This window comes from Gracilinanus agilis, chromosome 2 (assembly GCF_016433145.1).
Source record: "Gracilinanus agilis isolate LMUSP501 chromosome 2, AgileGrace, whole genome shotgun sequence".
NCBI classification, from domain to species: domain Eukaryota; kingdom Metazoa; phylum Chordata; class Mammalia; order Didelphimorphia; family Didelphidae; genus Gracilinanus; species Gracilinanus agilis.
The window spans coordinates 46,052,845-46,080,672 of NC_058131.1; the positions used below are offsets into that span (position 1 = coordinate 46,052,845).

General features: G+C 44.0%; 1 protein-coding gene across 1 annotated transcript in view; it reads right to left on the reverse strand.

Moving 5' to 3' along the window:
* ZFHX3 (zinc finger homeobox 3) overlaps positions 1-24,055 on the reverse strand; it is a 327,427-nt gene extending 303,372 nt beyond the window's left edge. The window contains exon 1 of the mRNA XM_044659375.1: positions 23,925-24,055. The gene's annotated coding sequence lies outside the window, so the exon portion shown is untranslated. The remainder of the gene's footprint in view (positions 1-23,924) is intronic.
* Positions 24,056-27,828: the final 3,773 nt, after the last annotated feature.

Consider the following 27,828-nt stretch of genomic DNA (forward strand, 5'->3'; position numbering starts at 1 on the left):
AGAGAGAGAGAGAGAGAGAGAGAGAGAGAGAGAGAGAGAGAGAGAGAGAGAGAGAGAGAGAGAGAGAGATGGATGACCAAGTTTGGCCCCAGAAAGGAGTTCAGGGAAAAAAAAAACCAAACACCTCCCTTCTCTGCAGAATGGGGACTGAGGTTGTTACATGTTTGATATGCTGATTGGTTTTGCTCAATAATTTTTTTATTCTCTCATTTAAAAAACTTTTATTATAAGTGCATCATAAAATTTTAGATCTGGAAAGAATCTCAGGGACCATCTAGTAGATAGTGAGCACCTCACCCCCATTCTACAGAAAAAGAAACTGAAGCCTGGGGAAGTCATACAAATTTACAGTCTTTGTTGTTTAATCATTTGTCATGTCTGACTCTTCGCAAACCCACATAGGGTAAGTAAACCCATGTAGGGTTTTCTTGGCAAAGATACTGAAGTGATTTGCCATTTCTTTCTCCAGCTCATTTGACAGATGAGGCAACTGAGATAAGCAAGGTTAAGTGACTTGCCCAGAGTCACACAGCTAGGATGTGTCCGACTCTTTATGATCTCATTTGGGGTTTTCTTGGCAAAGATGGTGAAGTGGTTTACCATTTCCTTCTCCAGCTCATTTGACAGATGAGGAAACTGAGGCAAAGAGGGTGCAACGTCTTGGCCAGAGTAGCACAGCTACTAAGTATCTGAGATCAGATTTGAACTCATAGGTATTAAATAGCAGAGGTAAGATTCGAACTTGGGAGCCCACAAGTGGTCTTTCCACTGTACCATTTTACCTTCATGGATGAGTAGGAAATAAATGGAAATTTGGAAAAATGGCAGTAATCAAACAAATGAAACTGACAAAAATAAGTGTTAAAATTCCAACTCCAAACCTTATCAAGTACCTACTACTATAAGAACCATTGAGATAGGTTTTAGAGATGTCTGGAAATTAGTCCAACCTCTGCAATTGCCTTTATGATCTCAGTGGGGCCCATCAGCTTGCTCCTTCATAATTTAAGCAGCAGAGCCAGGAAGCAGGTTCATGCCTTCCTTCCCACCGCAAAGCATGAGCTCTCCTCTTCCTTCTCCCTGACCCTACAGGCATAGTCAGGTGCCAAGTTCTATCACATCTACCTCAAAGCCTTCCCTTTTACTCCCACAGCAATCCCTCTAGTTGAGGCCTTTCTCTCCTCTCACCCAGACTAAAGGCCCCTCTGATCTTCCTGACTCTAGGCTCTTCCCCATAGGATGCTCCTCTCCCCAAACTCCAGGTCACTCCTCTCTTTCTCCACCATCTCAAGTGGGTCTCTTACTGCTCACAGAATGAAGCCTAAATACATCCCTGACCCTGGCCCGGACCCCCTGGTCCAGTTTCCATCTCCATGCTGAAACCTCATCCCTCTGCTCCCTTCACATACACTATACCTCCCTCTTTACCTCCCCATCTCTTGTTCCTGCTGGTTTTTCCCACTTCCATACATTTGTCCCTATTCAAAAGCCCTCCCCTCCCCAGAACTGACTTCTGTTACTGCTCATCCCATTTTTCTGTTCAACTTCCTCCTTTTCCTACAAGGCCAGTTTAGCATAACCTTGAAAAGAACCTCGAAAATTAGTTAGCCTAAAACTTTTTTTAACCCACAATTCCATCCTCCCCTGAAGCTACGGAGCCTATGCTATAAAAAGAGAACAAAAGGCCACACACATTACTACCTGTTGCTCATCATTTGTTATAGGCCCCAGGAATATCTGGGAGGCTGCTTTAAATGCAACTTTTAAAATATGCTTGTTTCACCTTATCTGAAGACTGAGTCAAACACACACACACACACACACACACACACACATACACCACACACATGTCACCGTGCTTAGATCTCTGACATTAGCATTCCTTTTAAACTTCTCAAAACAAGGTCATCCCAGCAGTCCCTTCCCCTCTTTCCGGTCACAGCTGTGGACTTTCACCCCCTTCTGCAACAAAAGGGACCTTGTACATAAAATTAACCTGAACTGCAAACTTCTGTGTGGTGAGATGGAGGACACAGAGAGCCCTTGGAATATTTACTCTCCCTCTTCCTGGACAGGCCCAAGTGTGCAGGGGAGCTCGCTCCCTCCCACACAGCCACAGAGGGGTGGAAGCTCAAGAGAGATTAGAAGCTGTTCCTAGCTCAGTCAGAACTCTGCTCTGTGCCTGCAGCTGCGCACCCAGGGCCCTACCTTCCAGAGAATAAAAACAAAGACTTCAAAAAGAAAAGAATGACAGAAAGAAAGAAAACTGTTCTATCTGACTCAGTAACTCTGTGTGTGTGTGTGTGTGTGAGAGAGAGAGAGAGAGAGAGAGAGAGAGAGAATGAGAGAGTGAGAGAGAGAATGAGAGAAAATGAGAGAGAAAAAATGAGAGAGAGAGAGAGAGAGAGAGAGAGAGAGAGAGAGAGAGAGAGAGAGAGAGAGAACGAACATGCTGGCTTTAGAGCAAGAGGAGGGAGGAGCCAAGGATGTAAGCACTTTTTAAGGGTGAAATAGAAATAGATCATCTCATGTGAAAGCAACTAGTTGTGAGGTTGGGAATCCTAAATTCTGGGCTGAAACTTGTACATACTGCACAGAACTATCTGTGGAAAGGAAAATACAAAGCCTGTCTTCCCCTGACCCCCTGCCTCTTTCTCTTCCACCAAATCCACCAACACAAAATATTTACATAATAATCTTGCTAATGTTCTAAAGAAAAGATTTCCATCACATTTTTGCTTCTGAGGGGAGTGAAAAGAAAAAAGGAAGAATTATGAAAGGCCACTCCTTTTTACAGAAAGAGTCAATGGGCAATTCGAAGGAATAAAAACTCCCAATTCCTGGGTAGCACACATCCTATGAAGGCTGTTCAAAAACGAAGGCAACCACAGGAAGTGATGACAGCGATTGTTTGAGCTGAATCATCCATGTAAGGTTTACCTTAGGTCACACTATGAAAAATCGTTCTTTGTAACCATCAGAAATCGAGAGGGGGGCTGGTGAAATTAGTCTGGCATCAGAAGAACTGCTTTGTCTGACAGTGCTGGGGCCCCATTCTCATGAGTGACCATACTCTTTGCTCCCCTCCCTGATGGCTGCCTGAGACACTCAGTCACCTCCCTGGCTTGATCCCTTGAAGATTCACACCATCACCTACATCCTTGCCCCTCCACCTGCCCAGGTTCCTGTTAGGACCATTTGTTTGGCTTGTTGACATTAAAGAAAACATAACTCAAGACCAGCACCTCCCAAGAACTGACCAAGAGAGAGCATTGCCAGCCACTTCATCGAGGGACCCATGGTCTCCTTCTCCACCCTTCTACTACTTTTCCTAATAATCTTCACAGTCCTCAACTCATTCAACTCATCCTCCTCCCCCACAGGCTGTCCTGTTCTTTAGCTAGTCATCTCTTCCTCCTCTAATCCCAGATTCAGAACCAACATTTTTGAGCCACCTTTCCTCTGCTACTAAGAAATAATCTACACTTCCCAAATCTATTACTATTCAAAGTCTCCTTGTCTCTGTCCTACTTGGCTCTTCCTTTTCACGGGCCTTTTGGAACCTTCTCTGGACAGTTATATTTCCCCTCTTCATCCCAGATCTCTTCCTCTCCAAATCTCATTACCCCTCTGACAACTTTGCCTTTCTCCCCACAGTCTTAGCCCTGGCCACCATCTTCAGTGTAATTGCAGTTAATGGCAACGTTAACTCCTATGATTTGGTCTCTTCCTCAGGCATGAGAGAAGTGCTCACACCTTAGACCTCACTATTATCTAAAACACGACCATGATCTGGCCTTCTGAAACTTCCTTCAATGATCCTCTCCCTCTGCCTCATGGCTCCTAAGTCTATGTTTAGCTCTCACTCAAATCTTCAGACCCTGCTCTGAACCCATTTCCATCCCACCAAAGTCTTGACCCAATCCCTGTCTAGACAATCCTAGACATAAGGTCACCCATGAATTCTCCTGAAGGACCAAAAATTTAGCTCTAGGAGGAACCTTTTGCAGGTCATCTAACCTGACCCTCTTGTTTTATAAACGAAGAAACAGGGATCACCAAATAACTTGCTCAATGTCATACAGATACCAAGCAGCAAAATTTGGATTTGAACTCTGGTCTTTTCACTCCAAATCCAGCATTCTTTCCATTTTATATTCTTGGTTGTTCCTCCTACGATATTGAATGAAACCATGAAAACCAACAGCATCCTCTACAAATTCATAGTTTCTTATCTCAACTGGCCTCTCACTGCTACATAGCAATCTTTTAGACTTCCCAGGTTGTCTATCATTCTTCCTTCCCCTCTTCAAAGTGTTCCAGACCTATTTTGTTAAAAAACTGTTCAAGTTCCTTTTTTTTTTTTTTTAAGGAAAAACCAACCATCATGGACTCCTTCCCTTTCTATCTCATCACTTTCCCATATTCTCCACCTTAAAGTCCTTTACTTCTTCACCCATTTTCTCTTTTTGCTAGTCTCTGAATTTCCTGGTCTTTTCATCATTCCACCCTTTTTTTCCAACATCAATGTCTCCCTGAAAACTTCTTCCTTACCCACCTTCTATAAACAGCTCAGCTTTCTCTTATCCTTTCAAACAAACAAACAAACAAACAAACCTTTCACAAGCCTGCCATTCCAGCAGGGTATTATACAATAATAGCTCTCTTTTTCACTGACAAACTCCTAGTCATCTTCACTACTTCCTCACTATCTACGCATTACTCAGCCACCCTTCTGTAGGAATTTGGCTCTTTCTCCATTCCTCCACTCTACAGAAGCTGTTCTCTTAAAAGAATTTAAATACTCTATACTGATAACCCAATGGTGTTTTCCCATCCTTCAGATTCTCTGACCTCTTCGGCTTCCAACACTGTAGAAATATTCTTCTCTATTGGAAAAACTCTCCTTCCTTGGCTTCTGAGGCACTGTTCTCTCCTGGTTCTCCTCCTACCTGTCTATATCTGAGTAACTTCTTTGATGGATCATACTTTATTTCCTGTTCCCTAAGTAAGGGTGCCTCCCAAACTCTTCTTCTCTCTATTGATCCAGGAATCATACATTTAGATGTGGCAGGGTCCTGAAAGTTCAGTCCATCTTTTTCCAGGTGGGGAGGCTAAGACTCAGAGATATTAAGTGACCTGACCCCTAAGGTGACAGGTGATTATTTTTCAGTTCTGTTTAATTCTTCAAGACCTCATGGACTGTCCATAGGATTTTCTTGGAAAAGGCACTGTGAGTGGTTTGCCATTTCCTTCTCCAGTAGATTGAGGAAAACAGAGATTAAATGACTTGCCTAGGGTCACACAGCTAGTTCATGTCTGAGGCTGGATTTGAACTCAGGTCTTTCTGGCTCTAGGCTCAGTGAGCTATCCACTGAGCCATCTAGCTCCCTCAAGGTAACAGGTGGTTGGGCTCCAAACCTAATAACTCTTTCTTACGGACCCATGTTGCCTCATCTGATTCTAATTCTAATCAGCACCTGAGGGGTTCAATTATTGATATAACTCTCAAACCTATGCTTAGAGGCTGCTAGGCATAACAGTTGATAGAGTACATGTCCTGAAATCAAGAAGTCTCATATTTCTGAATTTAAATCCAGCCTCTAACATTTACTACCTGTGTGACCCTGGGTCACCTATCTGCCTCAGTTTCCTCATCTATCAAATGAGCTGGAGAAGGAAATGGCAAACCACTCCAGTATCTCTGCCAAGAAACCCCCAAATCAATTCAGGAAGAATCAGTCACAAGTGAAAACAACTAAGCAATAACAACCTACATTTACAGGATTAATCTCTCTCCTGAATTCTACCCTTGCCTCTCCATCTTCTCTATGGGATAGCTCTACCCAGAAGTCCCACTGCAATCTCAAAAATCACCATGTCCAAAACTGAACTCAACTTCTCCCTAACTATATCCCTTTTCTAATTCTTTCTGGTTCTACTAAGGGCACCATGATTCTCCAAGTCACCCAGGCTCCTATCCTCAGAAGTATCCCAGACTCTCTCCTCTCCTTCACTCCCCACATCCATCCATTGACCTGGTCAACCCAATCTATCTTTTTTAACACTGGGAGTAGGTAGTGTGGCATGAGCATGAGACTAAGAGTTCTAAGTCAACTCAGTTACTTAATACCTGTATGCCATATACTGACCATGTTGTTTCACCCTCCTGTGCCTCAGTCTCCCTATCTGTAAAATGCCTAGATGATCTCTAAGATTCCTTCTAGAACTAAATATACAATCCCAAGATTTCGATTTCTCATATTCGGTCCCTCATAGACCTTCTTCTGGGCTCTGGTGATCACCTGGTTTATCTAGTCTCTCATCTCTCCAATCTGTTCTTGGTCCACATTGGTCATGCGTCTCACTCAAATTTTCAATGACTCCCCATTGCTTCTAGGAGAAATAAATATACAAACTTCTGAGTCTGGTGAGCTAAACAGTCTAGTTCCAACTGGGTTACTTCCATTTCATTCCCCTTCATATGGTCTATATTTTAATTTAGCTAGCCTATTAGCTATTTTTAAACTTAACATTCCATCTCTTATTATGCCATTACACCATATGCACAAATTTTGCACCCCCCCCATGCCTGTTATCTACCCTCTGTCCGCATTCCTCTATCGCTCAGAATCCTCTGCTTGGATGCCGCCTCTTCTGGGAAGCCCTCCCTGACCAGGCTTTAGTTTCCTGTTCTACTCCTCAAATTACTCTTCTGTTTACACATATTTATTTGTATACAGTATACCCCTCAGTTGAATGTAAAATCCTTGAGGACAGAGAAACTGTAATTTTTTTTTACTACTTCTCCATTCAAGTACCATAGAAAACCTACAATGAATGTGATGAACTGAAAATAGGAAGGCCACAAACCAACGTACAACTGGATAAATCACTTCCTCTCTATTCATACTTCATTTCCTAATCTGCCAAATGGCCATACTGTCCTTTAGCTGCTGCCTACCTCACCAGAAAAGTGTTTTGTAAACCTTAAAAAAACTCTAGAAAAGTGGACTGCTACAGGAGAAAGCTTATACTTACTAAAATCATCAGGAAAAACTCCACTAACAATTTTTAAAAAGGATACCATTTGTGAAGAATGCCTAAACAGTTCGTAGATGCTACTTTACATTCTACACATTCACTAGCCTGCAATAACTCCAAGAGGTCAGTAATAGACATATTTTTCTGTCCCTGTTAGGGATGTAGAAACTGAGGCTGAGAGAGGGATGATGGGTCTTGAGCTGGTCCCTCAGAGTCAGATCTTCCAAGCTGGAAGACTACCAGCTCTTTCCATTTCCACTCTCCTGGAATCTGGGAGCTGGAAGGGCCACGAGAGATCCTCTAATCCAATCCTCACTTTACAAAGGATGAAAGTCAGGCCTAGGATGAGAGCGGGAATCTCCTTGCCAAAGATCACAAAGCTGATTAGTGGATTTGACTTAGGTCAAAACCACTCTCCTGCCATGAAAGAATTTTGTTCTATCGAGTCTTCCTCGAAACAGGTGCAGGCTTTGGGCTGGGAAGCACTTTGTCATTGTCGTCATTGTGGTCGTTTTTATCCTGTAAAGATTTTGCTGTAAATGGTATTGACAGAGTCCGTTTGTAGGGATATTCTCAAAATAACCATAAAGTCTTGCCACTTGCTATTGGCCTCGTCACTCACTTAACAAGCATTGACTAAGTGTTTAGTGCGTGCCAGGCGTTGGATGCCCACCTCGCCAACTCTTGGGGCTGATGGGAGAAGCAAATGAGACAGAATGGAACGTAGGGCAGAGGGATGATCCCAAGCAGCCGCCGGTGCTTTGGGCCCTCAGAAAAGATTCCTGGGAATGTGTGTAAGACCTGCTGCAATGGGCAGGAGGCTTGGGGAGGGAGGAGAGCCAAGGCCTTTGGAAACTTTTATTTGGCACTCATTGATCTCGCTGCTTTCCATGGGCACTTTAGAAGTGTGTGTGGGGGGGGACACGAGAGAAAAGGGGAAATCTCCCTTCGTCCTTCTCCTCTCTGCTGAGTGAGCCTGTGGGGCCATGTCTGAAAAGGAAGGGAAAATGGCATTCCGAGGGACCTGCGGGGAGGCCCTCAAGGGCAGCTCAGGTGCACGGGGAGGCTGACCTGTCTGCCTGTAACCTGACTCCTCTCATCAAGCACACAAATTGAAAAAGTCAAGTCCCTGGGCTGCTCTTTTCTTCCTGCCCAACCCACAGCAAAAGGCCTGGCTCACTGGCTCCCCTCTCCGGCTCTGTGCCCTGGCCCTGGCCCAGGCCAGAAGCCCCGGAAGGTGGGGGTTCTGACCCGGACGGGGACCGAGAAAAGGCACAGGGGGGTCCTGGGCAGCACCGGAGCCCCACAGGAGGCGAGGAGGAGAAGCCCCAGAGCCAAGGCTGGCAGGGAGGCAGAGGCTGCTAGTGGGGGGGAGTGGGGAGCACATGATAATTAACTCAGCAAGTTGATAGTATTTGCATATAAATGCCTACACAAATCACTACAAACAAGCTAGGACAAGCCAGGCCTATTAGCATACACAAGGCAGCCTTCCCGGGCCTCTTTAGGTGGGTCACCCAGAGAAGCTGCTCACTTCCGAAGGAAGGCTGCCCACCGACGCCCGCCTTTGTGCCTGGGGGGGTGGCGGAGGACACGGGGTACGCGGAAATGTATCTCTTTCAAACCCTTTCACCGAGGAATCCTAAGGCAGGATCTCCACAAGCTGGCGTTCTTCCCAGTTCACTGGGGAGAGCGGAACAACAGTTCAGATTTTCTTTTAAAGGTACAGGGAGATAAAACCGTAGAGGAGCCAGAAGTGGGCACTGTGGAGGTGAGAAAAGCGGGGAGAACCGCCCCCCAAGGCCAGCAGCCACCTGAAGGGCTTAGGAGGGATGCCCAAGTGAGCAGTGGCGGGATCTAGCAGGTGATCACTGCTGTCTCCAACAACATCAGATCCAGGCTGCAAATCGAAGGCACTGGCCCATTTCTCCATTCTAGCAGGAGTCCAGGGGATCCCCCACACATTCTGGGGCAACCTCCCGCAGGAGCTGCTGGGATTTTTTCTTTTAACTCAGGAAGGACTAGACTTTTTCTCTCTCATCACTCCTCCTGGCCACCCCCTCCACTATCAAGTGTTTCTGCTGCCCTGTCTCCATCCTGGTGTTTTTATTTTGTCCTGGCAGAGGCTATTTTAAACCAGGAGTTCATCTGGAATCCCCAAGTCCCTACAGATAGAGCTATGCTTTCCACTCACCCTGCTCTCCCCCCCCCACACATCCTACATTTGAGATGGTGAAATAGATTAGAGAACTATAAACTCCCTCCCCAGTTTTGCAGATCCTCAGGTACAACTGGTGAAAACACATCCCTTACAGGCACTAGACAGGGCTCACTTGCCCCAGGGTTCGGGTAAGACCAGTTGAGAGGCTCATTGAGACAAGGAGGCCAGATTTTAAAGCAGGTTTTATTTAAGTGCTGACCTCCAGTTCAGAAGAATACCCCAGCCCCTTAATAGTGCTGCCAAGGGTTGACCAGCAGCCTTAATGATAATGCAGATGTTCTACAGAGCAACAGCCAGGCTGCTTCAAAGAAAGGAAAAACCACCCCAGCATGCGCTGAGGGTACATTAAGAACCAAGGCCTTTAGCCAAAGATCGTTTTAGAAAGTGGAGCCTGAGATGGGAGAAGGAGAGAGAGAGGTGGATTTTTTTTTTAAGCAGCGAAGGAAATTTTTTTTTTAATGTTGCTGAAAGGGCAACATACCCTCTTCCTTGGTATGCTTGTACCAGATGGGAGATTCAGGACAGGCCTTAGGCTACTGGGAGACCTAAAGTGAGGAAGTACTTTGAAGCCAGTCTAGGTATGAGCAGCCACATATGCACATTTATTGTTCATGAATTTATACCAAAGAAAAGCAAAAAAGGACTTCTCTTTCAAAAACAGCTTGAGTACACACACACTTTAAATAGGGAGTCATGGAGGCCAGACAGCCCATAACCAAACACCAAATAAGGCCTCTATCTTTTTCCCAGTGAGTTTGTCAATAATGTAGTCATTCCCATCAACAGATCTAGGAGGGGAGCTACATAGCCTGCCTGGGACTTCACAACCTGATGTTAGTAAAAGAAAAAGAAGACAAACATAAGGAGATGAACACATACACAAAAATGGCTGGTATAACTGAGTTCCTCAGGAAAAAAGTATTTTCCTATTTGTTCCTCTTCGCTCCCTAATCCTACTCCTTCCAGCCTTAAAATACTGCATACTTTGGAAGATGTGCAGAAATCTGGTCCCCCTTTCCATCAATTTACACCCTCACCCCAAATTTCTAAGTTCTCATTCCAAACGTTCCTATGGCGTTCACAGGAGAGCAAAGCCATCATTATCCCTGGCCTACAGAAAAATCAGAAAAAGAAAAAAAAAAAAAAGGAAGGCAATGGGGCAGATTTCACTATCAGAATTACCAGGTTTGTGGCAGAAACACTTTCAGGAGAGTGTGAAATTGGCAGCACATAAATGCCACCGTCCAATATTTTAATGAGCTAATTTTCTTATTCTAGTCATTTCCCCCCATTACTCCCAAACTGTAGCTTCCCCCATCTCCCTGTTCCCCAAGAGACACTTAAAAATTAAAGGCAAGATAATAGTTTAAGAAAGCCAGTTAAGGCCATTATATAATTAGTTTCCTTCCCTATGTAAGACAGAACAAAAGTAGAGAAACATCACTGTCTTTTACTAAGTTGGCCATAAGAAGTTCTAGTCTGTTTCTGTCAGAAGTCTGGGCATAGGAAAGGAGAAGGAGGTCAGGTGTCCCCTACCATCTTTACAGTTGTTTTAATAACTAGAACTGATTCGCTGATTGAGTAGCTGATGGAGGTAGGGCACACAGATCTTGGAGGCAATCCACCTGTTAAAACCAAAACCCGAAGAAAGAGCAACTCCACAATTTGGATGCCCAAGAGACAAAAGATTGTGGAAGGGCTCTCTAGAGAGATTCACATCAAAATCTCCATTCATGAATCCTCCTGTTTATACCACTGCATAGTGACCAGCCCTTGGGAAAGGAGAGGAGGCAGCCAGAAAAGGCAGACACAGTCCCTAGAATCCTCCACTAGCTAGCTGCACAAATTCAAGGACCACTGAAAGCATCTTGCTAGGGGATTCTTTCTCCCCACAATCTGAAACCAAACAAGCATCAATTCCCTAAACCTTTGCTGCCACTGAACATGTGTCCTAGATCCCCTCAGTCAAATTCTCCTACCTCCAAAAATATTCTTCATTCCTACCAGAAGCAAAACATTGCAGGGAGGTTGTTTTTAAATGAAAAGAAAGAGACAGAGAGATAACCAGTAAAGACTTTAAACAGATAGAAAAAGATACCCACAAAAAAAAAAAAAGATACTCACTCAATGACACTTAATTATTACAGAAATATTTCTAAGCTCAGCCAGTGACCCAGAGTAATCACGCTTTGCTGAGCCCCCTGAAATTTGTGGAATTCACTATTATAGTGGAACAAACCATTCCCTCCCCACCCCTCCACCCTTGGACCCTTGTCCAAATGATGGTCACCAGCTCTACTGAAGAAATAAACAACTTAGCCACATTCAGTTTCTTATATTCCCATCAAGGGGTTTTTGAAAACTAATAACAAGTGATGGCTGTTCTAGAGAGCTTTCAGGACTGCGAAGTATTTTACATACATTGTCTCATTTGATTCTCCAAAATCCTGTGAGGTAGTTACAATAGTGAAGTCCCAGGAACCTGCCTTCGAATTGGTGCCTGCCACTGTGTGTTTGGGAAAGTAACTTAATCTCACTGGGTCTCAGTTACAGTTGCCAACTCTAACCTGAGGGGGTTGGACTCAGGTGACCTCAAGGATCTCTTCCAGGTCCTAAAATCTAGAATCTTAGCACAAGGAACCCTAGCAATAAACCTGGATCTCTGTCTCCACACCCAGGACTACTTCCTGGAGGTACTGACTGTTTATCAGTTTCAGTGACCCAATAAGATATGGTCTTACTCATAGTAGACACCCAAATAAAATATATGACCCATCGAGTCTGGCTCCTGTAAGGCAATCCCTGCCTTTGATCTCTATGCCTGGGTTTGCTGGAAGGAGATTAGGTGGCCACCTCTCTTTCAGTCCTGTAAGTATTTAGTAAGTGCCTACTATGTGCAAAGGACTCTGGAGACAAGACCCAAACTACCTGAAATGGTCCCTCTGCCCTTAAGATGGAGGGAAACAATATATACAAAGCTAAGTAAACATAAAATGAATACAAAATAATTTGGGAGTGAAGGATCACATCAAGAAAAAAAAAACACTGATGTGAGAGGTAGCATTTAATTGGACTTTATTACCCCTGAGGACATGAGGGTGATAAGGTAATAGCGAAAATGTGATGGTTAGCAATAATCATTATCAAACTGTGGGGCAAAATCATTTTAAGAATCCACCTATATATATATTTTTTAAATTAATCATGGGCCAGTCTTTAAAATTAAAACAGAAGCCACAAGGTTTAACAGAGATAGGACAAGTTTAAAGGGAAGTAATGTTAAAAATCAACTAAAAACAGAAATTTCTGGAGGCCATTTATGTTCAATTCAACTCAAACATTTAATTTAGTAAGCCCCACCATATGCAAAACAGATGAGAAGATACTGTCCCTGCCCTAAAGAAATTTACAGTCTGGTAGGGGAATGATACATACATAGATAACTATATCATAAAATGAACGCTTAAGTACACTAGAGAATTATAAAACAAAAGTGCTTTGTGTGTTGGAGGGGGGAGGATGTTACTGACTGGTGAGAAGCAAGAAGCAGGAAGATTTCATGGAGGATATGGGATGGGTAAGAATTCAGCAAGTGAAGAGGGAGAAGGACTCTCTAGAGCAGGGGTTGGCAACCTTTTTGGCCGTGAGAGCCATAAATGGCACATTTTTTGAAATGTAATTTCGTGAGAGCCGTACAGTGCTCACAGCGTGCGCTCCTTAACAGCCCCTGAAAAAAAAAAATGGACTTTATGGCTCCTGCAGAAACAGCCATATCTGGCCCTCAAAAGAGCCAGATATGGCTCCAGAGCCATAGGTTGCCAACCCCTGCTCTAGAGTCTAAGCTTAGGAAACTCCATGATCAAAAGCAAAGGGATGGGAAAGTCCAAAATGTGTGTTTTCGGAACCAAGGAGACCTGCCTGGCTGGAGTCCAAAGGAAAGGGGGCAAGGCCAGAGTAGGTTGTCACCAGCTTGTGGATGACCTTGAATGTAAGGCAGATGGGAGCTTGAATTTTATGTAGTAGACATTACAGTCAATGAAGATTGTTTATGCTGGGCAAGTGACACAACCCAGTCTATGCAAAAGAAAGATACTCTGACACCAAGTGCGTATTATTTACCGAGGAGTTGCACTAATTCAAATTTCTTCAAGCCAATTCCACCCTCCCCCTCTCTCCAAGCCTAATTCTAAATTCTGAAAATTAAACCAAAATATTTGACTCCCTAAATAAACATTCCCTGCCTCCAGTAACCCTGAGTGATTCTATAGGATTTTCCAACATCTTAAATAGGTGCTTCGATATTTTTTCAGTTAGGATGTGGCCACCGATAATCTGCAAGAAAAGGAGTTTCTGAGGCTAGGGAATGCTTCAGTGTCAAGTGTATTTTCAGGGGTTTACAAGCTCAAAAGCTGGGCAGACACTCCTCCCCACGCTGCCACATCACAACAAAAATAAAGCATGAACACCAGGATAAGATCAGGGACCAGAGCACCCTAAGGAAAAGGCTCCTGCTATCTAGAAGAGATCCTAAGCTGAAACTGAAACACCAGAGGTTGCCCTCCTGGCGTTTTACAGACACTTATTCTAGAGAACTGGAAACTGAGAAGTCTTTGTTCCACCTTAGATAGTTCTAGGCCTACTATTAGCATTCAAAAACTGTCAGGACGAAAAGTGAAACTTCTAACTTGTTCCTGGCTACTGGATGTCCAAGAGAGGCAGGGCCATTGGTAGAGTGAACACCACATGTAATTAAGAGGCAACAGTGGGGAAAAAACTTCAAAGGGTGTTTGGTACAACTCTGCAAGTTCCTTGAGGCCAAGGCCTGCCTTATTTATCTTCTGGTTTCAGGGCTCAGCATTTAGCCCAACAGGGCCCAGCATACCCTGGATGTTTAATCACAAAACAACTCTGCTTCTTTAATCAAACAGATGACCAGAAAAAGCCCTAGTTTATTATTATATTGCCCTCCTACCATATTTTAGCAACCATTTGAATTAACTAATGCAAAAAAAAAAGAGTATAAGAAAATGAATATTTCAGGGTCTATAAAATGGCAGAAATTTAGATACTAGAGTGGAAACAGCAATTTTTTAAAACCATTCTCAGTGAATAAAAATGGGTTCTCAGGGTCATTCAGAAATAAATGGTGGCTTTCTTGGGCAAAAATTGAACCATTAAAAATGTTTCAAAAGTGAGTTATATTATCCACATATACTTATACATATATTATATATGCTTATATAAATATTGTATTTTTATACATACTTAAATATATTTAAAATTCTTTTACATTACAATAAAAGCAGCTGTCAAGGTGCTTTCAATTCCTCTTGACTCCAAAGGACCTGATTAAGTTTAGAAATTCTACCTTCTTCCTTTGTAACCCACTGTTACTTAAGGCTAGTAGTATAATTAGAGAAAAGTACAAAGTATGGATCTTGCCCATTGGAGGCTTGATACTTTTGTAAAGCAGGCTAAAGGAAGGGCACTAAATTACAATTCTATCTCCTCCAGAACCAAACACAATTCTTTGTATAAAAAATGTTCTTAAAAAGAGAAGGGGGGGAAAGTTGTTGAATGAATGAATGAATGAATGCAAAACAGACTTAGTCCTGTTATTTTTAGGAATTTCCTAGCACATCATCTAAATATGTGCCTTGATGGCCTCCCCTCCTAAATAAAACAATTACCTATGCAGACTTTCATACACAGACTGGAACCCTTGAAAATAATAAGACCCACCTTGTACCCACCAGTACTAAATTTTTATTTGGATGTAAAGTCAATTCGCTCTAAGGCTGTCACCACAAAGAATTAATTCCCTGTTGCCATCTCAGAATACTTTAGAAGACCACATTTTCCTATGAGAGAGAGAGAGAGAGAGAGAGAGAGAGAGAGAGAGAGAGAGAGAGAGACCTTGCTATTGCTGTAGGTGGTTCCATCATCTCCAAGCTAAACTATTGGAACTCCTGCTTTTGGAGGGTTTCCCTTGAAACTTTTCCAGAAACCACAGCAGTTAAAAGAACACGAAAGTTTGACACCTTCTGAATTTGAGAATGAAGGGACCCCAGAGGCCAACTCCACAACCTGCACCTGCTGATTGATGGCAAAGAAACAATTCCATATCTTGGTGAGATATAAATTGCACAGTATTTGCATAATCACCTGCATCCAAGGATCCCAAAACACAAAGTAAAAAAAACGATGGACCAGTCCCTGAAATGGGTTCTCTATATGCCCTTGAATGTCTAGCTCGGATAAGGGATCTCTGCTTGGTGGAATCTGCACAGGCCAGCCTATGTCTGAAGCCCTAGGGTCACCTTCTGAGTATTCAAGGTCTGTAAAAAGAAACAAGTAGAAGCGATCCTCCATTTTTAGGTCTGTTTTTTTCAGGAGTTTAAGAAAGAAAGGGGTATGTTTTGGGATAGCTAGGTGGCCCCGTAGAGAACCAGGATGGAGATAGGAGGTCCTGGGTTTCAGAAATGACCTGAGATATTTCCTAGTTGTGTGACCCTGGGCAAGTCACTTAACTCTTCTGCTTCAGAAGGTGAGAGTTAAAAAAAAATTAAAATTAAAAAAAGGGCTATATTATCAAAAGGGAGTTTTCTTCTAACCAGCATGCAATGATCATTTTCTTTGATACTAACCTAACCTCCCATCTTTAAGACAGCAAAAATAACTAACTAAACAAACAAACAAATAAGCAAAATAAAATGAATGGGCTGTTTTAGCTGTTTGTTTATTTGCCTGAGAGATACAGACTTTTGATTTCCTGGACATGGGAACTCCCAGAGTAGAGATTTCCTCCACCTCCTCCAGATGCCAAAAAGTTAAATAACTTGCTCATAAGTCACACACAAATATATATATATATATATATATATATATATCAGAGAAAGGTTTTGAATCCAAATAATCCTCACTTCAAAGTTGGTTTCATGTCACAGTGTTTTGTTTTGTTTTTTTGTTTCCAAATAACGATATTACTCTGGCTTCTCCATAGTTGGAAGACTTCCTTCCCTTTCTAATTGCACTTGAAACATGCCTTAACCCAGTTTGGGGTTAACCAGGGACTTCTCCTTTGTTGCTAAGTGCGCCTTTGTGCTAAGATGACAAAAACCTGAACCTCCAAATGCCACCAAGTTTTGAGCATTTCGAACCCACATCCCAAAGCCCCAAAGTCTCCCCTTTGGGCCAAGCTGAGTCCAACTATGCTAAAACCCAAGTATGAGCCAACTGGAATCTAGCAGAGACCTTGAGATGATTCAGCCCTTCCCCCTTCTACCAAGAGAATGGCAAAGGAAGCCAAAAGCCAAAGGCACCTGCCTTCGGGTCACAGAATTCAGTCTGGGCTTAAAAAAAAAAAAAAAAGAAAAAAAAAAGGAGAAGAAGAATAAGCCAGAGGTGACAGAGGAGGGGGCGACTCACCTGGAACACTCAGGAAGGAGGAGATGCCACAGATGACAGGTCCATGGGCCGCCCTCTGGCCTTGCGGAGCCCCCCACTTGGCCAGCTCTAGGAGGCTTGGCTCCTTCCCCCTCCCCGGTGCCCACAGCGCCTCCCATGGGGTGGGATCTGGGGGCTGGGGGGCAGGAGGGAGGCAGGGGAGGGGACACCAGCAGAGTTTTCATCCTGGGAGATGTGGGAGAGTGTATTCATTCCTGTGTCTCCCCATCCCCTCCCACCCTTCTCAGGAAGGCCAACTCCCTGGAGAGAGCTACTGGGCTTACCCATCAGCCGGCACCAGGCATTCCACTCCCCTCCCCCAGGAGGCCAGGGGCCTGAATGCAGTCTGCTTGCTGACCAGATTCCTGTAATAGCTTTATGTAAATGAAGTCCAACTCTCACAATTTGCCAGTGTACACTGCACTAGCTAGGGGGGAAGGGGAAGGAGGGTGGGGGGCTGGGGGGGGAATCCACATTACACATCAACAAAGCAGAAGGTTAATTTGAAACTCACAGCCCTGCTGCTTGTCTCTGCCTGGCTCTCCTTCTCTCTGTGCAAAGCCTGACATCTACAGTTCTGTCTGGCACAGTCAGGGGCTGCTCATTGGAAGCACTCGAGGACGCCGGCACCGGCGGGCAAGGAGCTCTCGCGCGCCTTCCTCCAGGCCGCCGGGCTGGCTGGTGACCGGCGGCCGGCTTTCACCCACCAGGCCGGAGCACAAAGTCACTCTCCTCTCTCGCCTCCGGCCTGGGCCCGGCAGATGCCAGGAGGCAGGAGTGGGCATTGCTGGGGACATCCTGCCATCAGCCCTCTCTTCCCAAACTGCCTTCTGCACCCATTGTGGAAAGGTCAAGGGAGAACAAAAGCAGGGCGCCCCTGGAGGGCCCTGACCCCCCTCACCAGAAGTCAGAGAGGCTGGCCTAGAATTTGTTGGAGTCTTAAAGAAAGCAAAGCTGCCCTTTTTTCTTTTCTTTTTCTCTCTTTCTTTCTCTTCCTCTTTCTTCCTTTCTTTCTGCCTGTCTCTTCAGAACCTTATCCATTAGTCTCCCAGCCCAGGCCACGTCACAGCCAACCCATTGCATTGGGTGCATTAGCCAATGTGGACAGGAATTTCTTTTAAACACACACCCATCCTATTAACTGCTTTACAGAACACTTCTGTTTTTCAGCTGCAGAAACTTATAAAAACATCCCCTTCTCCCAATCCATAGGCTCAAGTTTATACTACTGCAAAGCAGAAATGGAGCAGGAGGCTGTACTGGGCCTGTCCTCCCCTCCACAAGACTGGAAATAGGTACATCATTTCAGACATGCTATATAATACACTCTCTCTCTCTCTCTCTCTCTCTCTCTCTCTCTCTCTCTCTCTCTCTCTCATTTCAGACATGTTATATAACACTCTTTCCCATTCTCTCTCTCTCTTTTTCTTTGTTTCTCTCTATATATCATTTCAGACATGCTATATAACACTCCCATTCTCTCTCTCTCATTTCAGACATACTATATAGCACTCTCTCCCCTCTCTTTCTTTCTCTCTCTCTCATTTCAGACATGCTATATAACACTCTCTGTATATGTAGAAGTATACACATAAAGAAAAAAGAGAGAGAATGTTATATCACATGTCTGAAATAAAATACAGAGAGAGAGAGCGCGCGCTATCAGCAGGGTCAAATTGAATACTACTGCCCCACTGACTCATAATTAATCATAGCATTATCAGTCAACTTTACATATCCTAAATTTAACCTTTATCATCCTTGTATAAATATCAAAAAGCCAAAAAAGTCTGGGTGGGGGACGTGGGGGGAGAGAAACAGGGTGTCCTTACTGAAAGGCCACAGATAACCTCTGAAGTCACTCATTTTCCTCTGAAAAAGGCACCTGCTTTAAACCCCCAATATCATTCCTCCATCATCTGACATTATAGTCTCCTTTGAGTAAAATAAAAATACGTCAGGAAACCATTTGCATCCTAGAAAGAAACAAGGCAAAGAACTGTACGTAGAGAGGTACATTTGCATCGAGGGTAGAGGGAGGAATGTCACATTTATAAAGCCTATTTTGCCCCATTTACAGGACATCTGGGATTCTGAACCAGCCAGGGACCTAGCCTATTGGAAGAAGACTAGTAATCAAGGAAAAGCCTGCACAGAAAAAAAATGATTGAAATTCTTAGCTAATACCTTAGGAAGCAAAGCCACTCCTAGAGAACAAGGATCTAAGAAACCCAGAAGACAGTCCCCAAGTTATACATTCAGCCTGGAAAGGAAGAAGGGAAGCAAAGGAGGCAGGAAAAAAAATGTGAAAGGCAGAGAATGACTTTTAAAACATATATGTATATGTTTTCTACACATACACACACACACGCATATATATTTTTTAAATGCCCTGGTTTCCAGAGACACTGACTACTTCAGGCCAGATGTAGAAGAGTGTTTACATGGTGATGCTATTGATGATGTTTCGTTCCTAAACAGGTTAGGAACACCTTAAAGAAAATCATTAAATAATTCAATTATAAAAGGGACTATGAATAATAGATGGTGATGATGAGGATGATAAAAATAGCAGTGTGACTGAGGTACTAATGCACACACCAGAGAGGATCCTCCATACAAAAGTCCCTTCAGGAAAATGAAGTCAGAACTCCAGGTCTGCACTCTACCTAGAAGGCACACACAAGCTGTCACATTAATTAGAGACAAAAAGAAAATGTTTGGACTCTCAGGCAAATCTAATTTTGCTGCTTGGCTTCAACTTTTTATTAATAAGAGGTATCCTTGTAATAGGATGCCAGGAGGGAGACTGAGCAAGGTAGTCGGAGCTATAAAGGCAGCCCCTGAGGGGGGTGAGAGAGCAGGGGCAGGGGCTTCACCACCTGAGGGGTCACCTGCCCCCCTCACCTAATTGGGGGCTGGCCACAGCCCAGGGGGGAGGTCCTGCCAAGCTAGTGAGGTCCATATGCAACATCCACAGCCACTGCACCCACAGTGAGGCTCTCCTGATGCTCTGAACCCGTTCCAACGTTCTGTACGTACGTCTGTGCTACGTTTCTTTTCATCGGAAAATGCACCAAGATGAAGGTGACTTGTACCTTTCCTATCACACGAAGAATTACCATTTTCTATGAAATGCACCCCCCTCCCTTTTTCTCTTCCCCTCAAATGACATGTTCCACATTCGGCACGCCAAAGCTCTCCTGAGAACAGGTGATGGGAAGAGAACACCTTCTGGCCTACCCTTGCACTGACAGACTGACATTCTCAGAGCTCTGTCCTAAAACTGACAAAAATTCTCAGCTAGAAAGGGCAAGTCTTCCCTTCCCAGCTCTCTCTAGCTAGTCTATCCTCCTCTGGAAATCCTAATAGACAAAAGACAGGAATATAAATATTTAAAAATAAATAAGGGAGCTTTCCCCATTCCCCCCCCCCCAACAACACCTCCCCTTTCCTTTCAACCTTTCCTACTCCTACCATCTTCTAATTCCCAAACCCAAAGGAAAAGCCTCAGAAGCTTAGGTGGCTGCTAAATTATACTGATCCCAACTTAACACCAGACCTGTCCCTCTCCACATACATATGTATGCATGTTGTAAAAATATACATCCAGACACACACATATGTGCCCATAGGTACGCATCTCTGTATTCTTTCACTTTAACAAAGGCAAACGTGATTTCTGAACGACACAGTTGTCTGCTTTCTGACATGTGAACCTTGTATTTTTAATACAACTGGGTTCCCACATATTTATTCCTGCAAATCCTCTTACCTCGAATTATACGAGCACATCGATTTTTAAAACAAATGCTTAAATAGCACTGAGGTTCTAATAAAAAAAAAAGCCAGAAAAGAGGTAAAAAACAAACAACAACAACAAAAAAAAACACCACCACCAAACCCTTAGAGCTGAGGTTCACTACTTGCCCTTAGCTCACCCCATTATGCCTAGGCAGTTCTATTTAGGGGCCTGGTATGGTCTGCATCCCCAAGTCCCTTTGGGCATTCTACAGAATGCAGATTTTCCACACAGCAGACCACAACAGCTCCTTCAGAAGAACCATTAGAGTCTGGTGTGCCAAGGCCTACATACAGATGTTTCGATTCACATTCCCCCTCACATAACAAACTTCAATGTCTCCATCTATTGTGGCCATGTTAATTCCATGGGTTAATCTTGTTTTCCCCCATCCAAATGGTAGATGATTTTAAGTGTTGAAAACCATAATTCACTCCAAAAGAACCTCATCATCTGGTTTATTTACCCACACTGGCCCCCCTCAACCTTTCTTCAAAAACAAAGATGAGGCCCCCAGAAAGAAGATGTTATTCGATCTTGAAGTGTTTTCAGAACGATTTTTTTGAATAAGGAGGCCCAAGAATTAGGAATGTACCAAAAAATTAGTCTTAAAAGACTTAAGAAGTGAACAAATATCTCTGTATACACATATGCATGCATGTATAGATTTGTAAACATATATGAGGATGTATGTGTATATGTAAATATATATATATACACACACACATATGTGTGGTGTGTGTATTAAATGGTTTCTAATGTGGGAGAGGGCAAACAGAATTATCCATGCAAGACTTCAGGCCCTAATTTTATGCCCACAGGGGCATTTTTACATTTGTGTCACAAAACCTTCAAATTAGGAATTTTTAATGAAAAAACAGCCAGACCCTAAAGGACAGCAGCACAACGGACACCCATTTAGGACAAGGGTAGTTCAGGGAAAGGGGGATCAGAGTTGGGCTTCTGCTTTGTTCATGGCCCATCTTCCCTGTCTGACATCTATTTACACTTGGCCTGATAGAAGCCACTGACTAGGTGGAGAGAAGGAGGAAGCTTGGAGGGAGTCTAAAGGGGAAATGAAGTACAGAAGTGGGAGGGAGTTATTAACTCTTTAAATATATCCTATTTAAAAATCAAAACACAAGATCAGAAATTTTACCTCCTTCCTAATGTGTACCAACCATTCCGCCTTACATGAAACATGGGTTAACACATTCATAATTAAATACCAGAAGCACGATTCATATGAACAGAAAAAATCAGGAATTTGATTTAAGCTCTTGTTGCCTAGTAATTCTTTGCTGCCAAACAGCCAAGTCCAGGATTGGGGGGAGTGGGAAAGAAGATGATACAAAAAGGTACCTCCACCACTCTTCCTTCCTCCACCTCCCCACCCCCCCCCCAGGCCCCAGCCCCTCACGAAGCAGCTCATCCGTCTCCCTGCTCCCTCTTTCCAGTTCTGTACGGTTCACTTTTTAAAAGAGCAGACTTAAAAACGCCGAGCTAAATTTTCAAGTCAATAATTTGGGATTTTCGATTTCTGTGGAGAGGGAGCCAGGCCTTCGGTAAATCTGTTTTCTGAGCTCTTTCGTTTGTCTCTTTGTGGACAAATAGGAACTGTGAAATTTAAAGAATGGATTGAAAAACCCCCTCTAAAAACAAAAGGGTTAAAAAAAAAAAAAACCCAGGACAAATGTTTTTGCTTTTGTGTCTCCCTGAAGCAATTGTTTGGGAGAGTCTGCCCTGACAATAACCATGAGAAGGCCATCCAAAGGGGATGAGCACACGAGGGGACTTCTTTCGAGATGCCTTTGGTCTGAGCAAAAAAGCACCTTAGCTCAGTTCTCCAGGAACAAAAGGCCAGTGCCATGGGAGGGGGGAGAGGTCACCCTGGGTTTTCACATCAAGCCAAGTGTCAACGCTGGTTCATTTTTCACCCCGTCTTGGTTGGGGAGAAGCTAGCTAAGTGAACTTCCTAATTATTGCTATTCCCTTTCTCCTTATTACGAGCCAATCCAAAAGGAGGAGGAGGAGGAGGGGGAAAAAAAGTCACCCTTTTAAACTAAAACCTCCAAACCTCCACATCCACTTTTTCTTCTCTCCTTATTTTCTCACTGATTTTTTCTGTTTTGGTTTCCAGTCGAAAATTACATGAGAACAAGAGGAGGGGGGTGGAGTGGAGGTGGAGGGCAATGGGGGGGAGGACTGGGCATTTTGCAGTCATTTTTAGTAACATCAGAATTGGCTCTATACCTACAAAGGAGAGTCAATTGACCCAGGGATAGGAAAAACATTTAGAAAATGTTAAAAGTAGAGACGCAGCCCAGGAATAGGAGGTTGGGGGGAGGGGGGCTGCCTTGAAATATTTTCTTTTTTTCACAGCATGCAGCCCACTAATGCCAGCTTCAGATTTGCAAGTGAATCGAAGTGGTCATTAGAAGTTTGGGGGGGGGGGGGGGGGGGGAGAGAAGGTGGACAACAGGGGAAATATTAGAGGCACTAAAAAAAAAAAAAAAGATGATAGGGGGCAGTGGGGGTAGGAGGGGGGAAGAGAAGAAGAAAGGGAAACCTAGATGAATCAGCGCCCGCCACTGCAGTTCCATGGCCAGGCCACGGAAAGTTGCTGTCTGAGGGTTTAACCGGATCCTAAGAGGGGAGCTCCTTCCAGAGCAGGCAGACCAGAAGAGGAGGAAGAAAAGGCACTCGATCCCCCTTCAGCCTTTGAACCCAGGACTTCACCCCACTGCCTATCTCCCCCTTTCCCACCACCCCCAAAGGGGCCACAGGCTCCAGCTGAAAACCAAGGTGGGGGTAGGGGTCAGGAGGAATAAGGGATGAGGCCCAATAAGCAACTCAAATATGAACGGAAATGACATCAGCGAAGTGAAGGACCTGTTTAAGACAGATCAAAACAAAACAAACTCCTACCCCTTTGTGTATACAAGATAACTCTATAAACAGCCTTCCTAAAATGTCACTGGAAAGTCGACACATCAGAATCACAACAAGAAAACAGATGACAGTTTGGGGTGGGAGGGGGAGGTAGGTGGGGGGGGGCGGGAAGGAGAAGAAGGATGAAGAAGAAGGGGGGAAGGGGCTTAGAAAGAGGCCAAAAGCTCAGCTGACGTCTCCCCCCCTTTGCTGATACTTAATATTTATTGGTGTTTATAACCTAAAAGCCATGCTCTGTGTTTCACTTAATACCGGACCAGACAGCGCTCCCTAATGAGGCAGCATTACAATCAGCTTGTAATACTGAATTTTTAATGCTGCCAAGGATTCTGTTACATAATAATATGAAAAACAGAAGTTGAAAGTGGTCGAGGAGGGCCAGGACACACCAGGTTCCTAGCAGGCGAGGACTTTGTGGTCCTCCCCAACACTGCCCCCCCCAGCCCCCACCCCACTAACCTCATTTGCAAATCATCGCTGAATCCCGATACTTAAGGTCAGTCTGTAAACGTGGAAGAAGCCTCTTTTTTTTTTTTAAAAGTGAATGTGAGATCGTTACAGTGTTTGATCCCAAATCCTATTTCAGCTATTTGAAGTTCAACTGAGGTTAGAGTCAACCAATTCAGTGTCTCAATCTTCCCTCCAACCCCCCCCCCCCAAAAGACAACATACATATAAATGGAGAGGTAGGGAAGGGGAGAAGTAGAGGAGAACATAGGGCTTGGAAGGAAGCTGGGTAGAAAAGGCAAAATAAAATATAATAAAAATAAAATTAACTTTAAGCAATCAAAAGAAAAGGCAATTATCCTAGGGAGAAAGGGCTGAAACGTACAAAGGGGAAAATGAAATCTGTTGCCCATATTCCCAGCTGCTGCACTCAGTTTACATTGGTGTACTTTAAAAGTATATATAGAGATAGATATAGCCGCCGTTGCTCCTCTCTGTAATACCCCAAGACTGTAAATCTATAACCACTGCAATGATTTAGTGATTAAAAACATGATAACACATTGTGTAACTGCAAACCACAGAATCCCTGCCAACTCTCCTCCAAGATAAAGGGGAAAAAAATACAGAAAATGTGTTGCTTGCAGCGATCTTGCAAACTCAAAAGATTTTCATTTTTAAAAATATGCTGGACCAATCTGAAAAGGATTGGTGAAGCCTAAGTCGAGCAAAGGAAAAAAGGCAGCTTTATGGGGTATCCTTTTTCTTGTACTAACAAATTACCATCTAAACATGCCTTTTCTTTTCTTTTTTTAATAGTTTGTTGTAACTGGAATAACTGGTCTTGTGTGATGTCTTGCATATTCAAAGCTGCTTTGTAATAGGATATGGAGACCCAACCTTATTTGCCTGAACTCAGTAGGGGGTTTTCACCCCCTCCTCCTCTGTTGTTTTGGATATTGTATTGTGTGTGTATGTGTGTGTGTGTGTGTGTGTGTGAGTGTGTGTGTGTGTGTGTGTGTGTGTGTTGGGGGGGGGTTGTTGGGAGTAAATTGTGGGTGCCAGGGCACGGGTGCTTTTAAACTACAGAGCAAACACCTGAATGGGGAGGCTGCAATTTGTAACATGGTTGGGGGAGCCAAAAATAAACACAAAAAAATAAAATGAAAGCAGCTGTAGGGGTTTTGGCCTCTAAGCAGCTGACTTGACCCCATTCTCTCTATTCTTTTATTTCCCCATTGCAGGATTCCTGCACCTTCAGTCAGATTCGAACTCAATGTGACCCTAAGGAGGGAGTCACCAAGCCCCTGAAAAACTGCTCCATATTAAGCAAGGATAAGAGGAAGAAATATAATTGCATATGCATAGACACACTACAAATACACACACTGTGCATGTGTGTACATAAACACATCTATAAGAGCTATTTCAATCACAGCACTAAAGAAATACCCTTTTCTGGTTTCAGGAAGGAAAGCCTACAGATAATAAAGATTCTTTCCCCTCTGGCCACCCTCCCCACCCCCATTACTGTAACTCTCTATGTACACATATAAACACAAAATCACACACGAATATCATTCAATGGATTTTATATGTTTAAAAAGTTCATGAATTGTCTACTGTCTGAAGTAGGGCAGAACAGTTTATTCAAAGGAATCAATAGGAAAGAGCATTTGCAAATATTTAGACAAGCACTGTGCATTTTAGCATTAAGTAATTAAAACCTAAAACTGGAGGTAGGGAGAGGGTGGTAAGGGAGGGGTTCAAACAGAGAAGGAAGAGTTACCCGCCTGCCTACAGGAGGGTTTTTTTTTAAATCCACTCCCCACCCCCCAAAACTGAAATCTTTTCAAAACTGACGGAGTGCACACTTTTTACGAAATACTGCTCATGCACCATTTGCTATTCTATTTAAAAATCCATCTCTGAATAGGAATTCACCTACCCACCAAGATTTCAGGGCTGACTACAAGATAACAGTGTCTGCATCATAACATATACACACTGGCTTGGGGGGTGGGGGGACAGGAAGGGAAGAGGGAGAGGAGGAAGAGGGAGACTATCTTCTGGTGATATAGCTTAAGTCCCTGGTGAATTAACCTCTCTCCTATACCATCTCTAAGTTAGTTACTCACCCGGGTCAAAGAAATCTAGTCTTCCCTTATAGGAAGGCCCATAAAGTGTAATTAATTGAACCTACAAGCAACTCTCTCCTCTCAATAGACGACTCTCCCCACACTACTTTCTTCTCATCCATAAAGTTGGGGGTATTTTGATTATTAAATGCCTAAGAAACTTATATGTAACCTACAGACACTAAACATAACAGGAAAATAAAAGTAATTTTTTTAAAAAATGAGACAATATAGTCCACTTCCTCTCTAATAGTTCCAGAGGGTTGGGCAGTAAATGCTAGGGTTTGCTATATTGCAATTAAATCCACACTGGGGAGAGAGAGGAGCCACTTGGGCACCCACCCTGCAGATACTGTAGAAATTTACAGTAAATGTAGGTACACGATTTCAGCACATTGCCCTATTGATTATGCAGATTATGATCAATCTTTTCCCCTTTTTCCATCTGCAGAGCTCTGTTTTAAGATGCTCACAAAACAAGTTAAGACTGTTCCTGGCCACTTTTCAAAAGATTGGGGGGTGGGGGAGAAAAAATGAAAGACTTGGGGGGGAAAAACCCAAGCTAAGCCTCAAAATCTTTTAACTCAAAAGTCTGAGAATTAACAATTTTCCAAAGTGATTTTATATTTTTGGAATTGGCAACACAGCTATGCGTTTATTTTGTGTCACTTTCTTAAAATGCTCTTAACGAGGCCCTTTTAAAAAGTCTCTAAAACTCCAAAGAAAAAGCAGTCACACTCTTTTCTTTACCTATTACTTAGCCCAAGTTCCAATAATTGAGAACAATAAAAATTGTCCTATTTGTCCTGACTTAAAGGGGAGGGGAGGGGGGAACGTCAAGACTTTTTGTGGTCTTGAAAGCCCTTAAAAACCTCCTTTAGAGCAATTTCTACAATAGGTGGAATTACGACACTTTACACAACTCGGACCAGAGCATCAGATTTCAATCTACAGATAGAGATTTTTAAAAATGTTTTAAATCTAGTTTCTCCATAGAATAACAGCCCACGTAGAAGACATAGCAGTAAGGTGTCAATACACAATTTAAATACACCTGTAAACACAACACATTTCTAGTTACCCTCAAATATAGAATGCAAAAGAGGACCCATTAAAATGCAGAGAGCTTAAAAATCGTGGAATATAATGTTGCATCCAATGTCTAAAATACAGGTAAAGAGGAGAGGGGGAAAAGTCGAGGATGAACAGTCTCGTATTCTATTCGCATGAGAGGGAAACAAGAGGACTCAGTCCTCCGATGTATGTCTATCAACTGTCCTGGGCAGACGAGCCCAAGCGTGGGAGGGAGTGCCTGCCTGCCTCTGGCCGGTGAGCGAAGCCCCCAGAGCCCCCGGTGTCCAGAGAAGGGCCCCCTGTGGGGGCTGGGAGCCCAGGCTGCCTACGGGGCAGCTCAGAGAAGAGCAGGAGCAGCAGCAGCAGCAGCAAGGGCAGCAGCAGCAGCGGCGGCGGCGGCGGCAGCGGCTGCAGCTGTAGCTGCAGGTAGAGGTCCGGCCAGCCGGCCGTGCCCAGGGCCGCTGCTCCTCGCTGCGCCACCCGCCGCTCATTGCTCCCCGCTCCCGAGCCGCTCCACTCAGCTCGGCTCCAAGCTCCGGGTTGTCCCCGTCCTCGCGAGTTAGCCCCCGCGCGTGGGGAGTGGGAGGGGGGCGGACAGCGTGTCCCCCGAGCCCCGGCAGGCGCCCGGCTCGTCCCGGGGCCCTGGGGGGAGGGGTCGGGGGCCCCGGATCCCCCTGCCGGCCGCTGGGGCCTTTGTCTGGGCG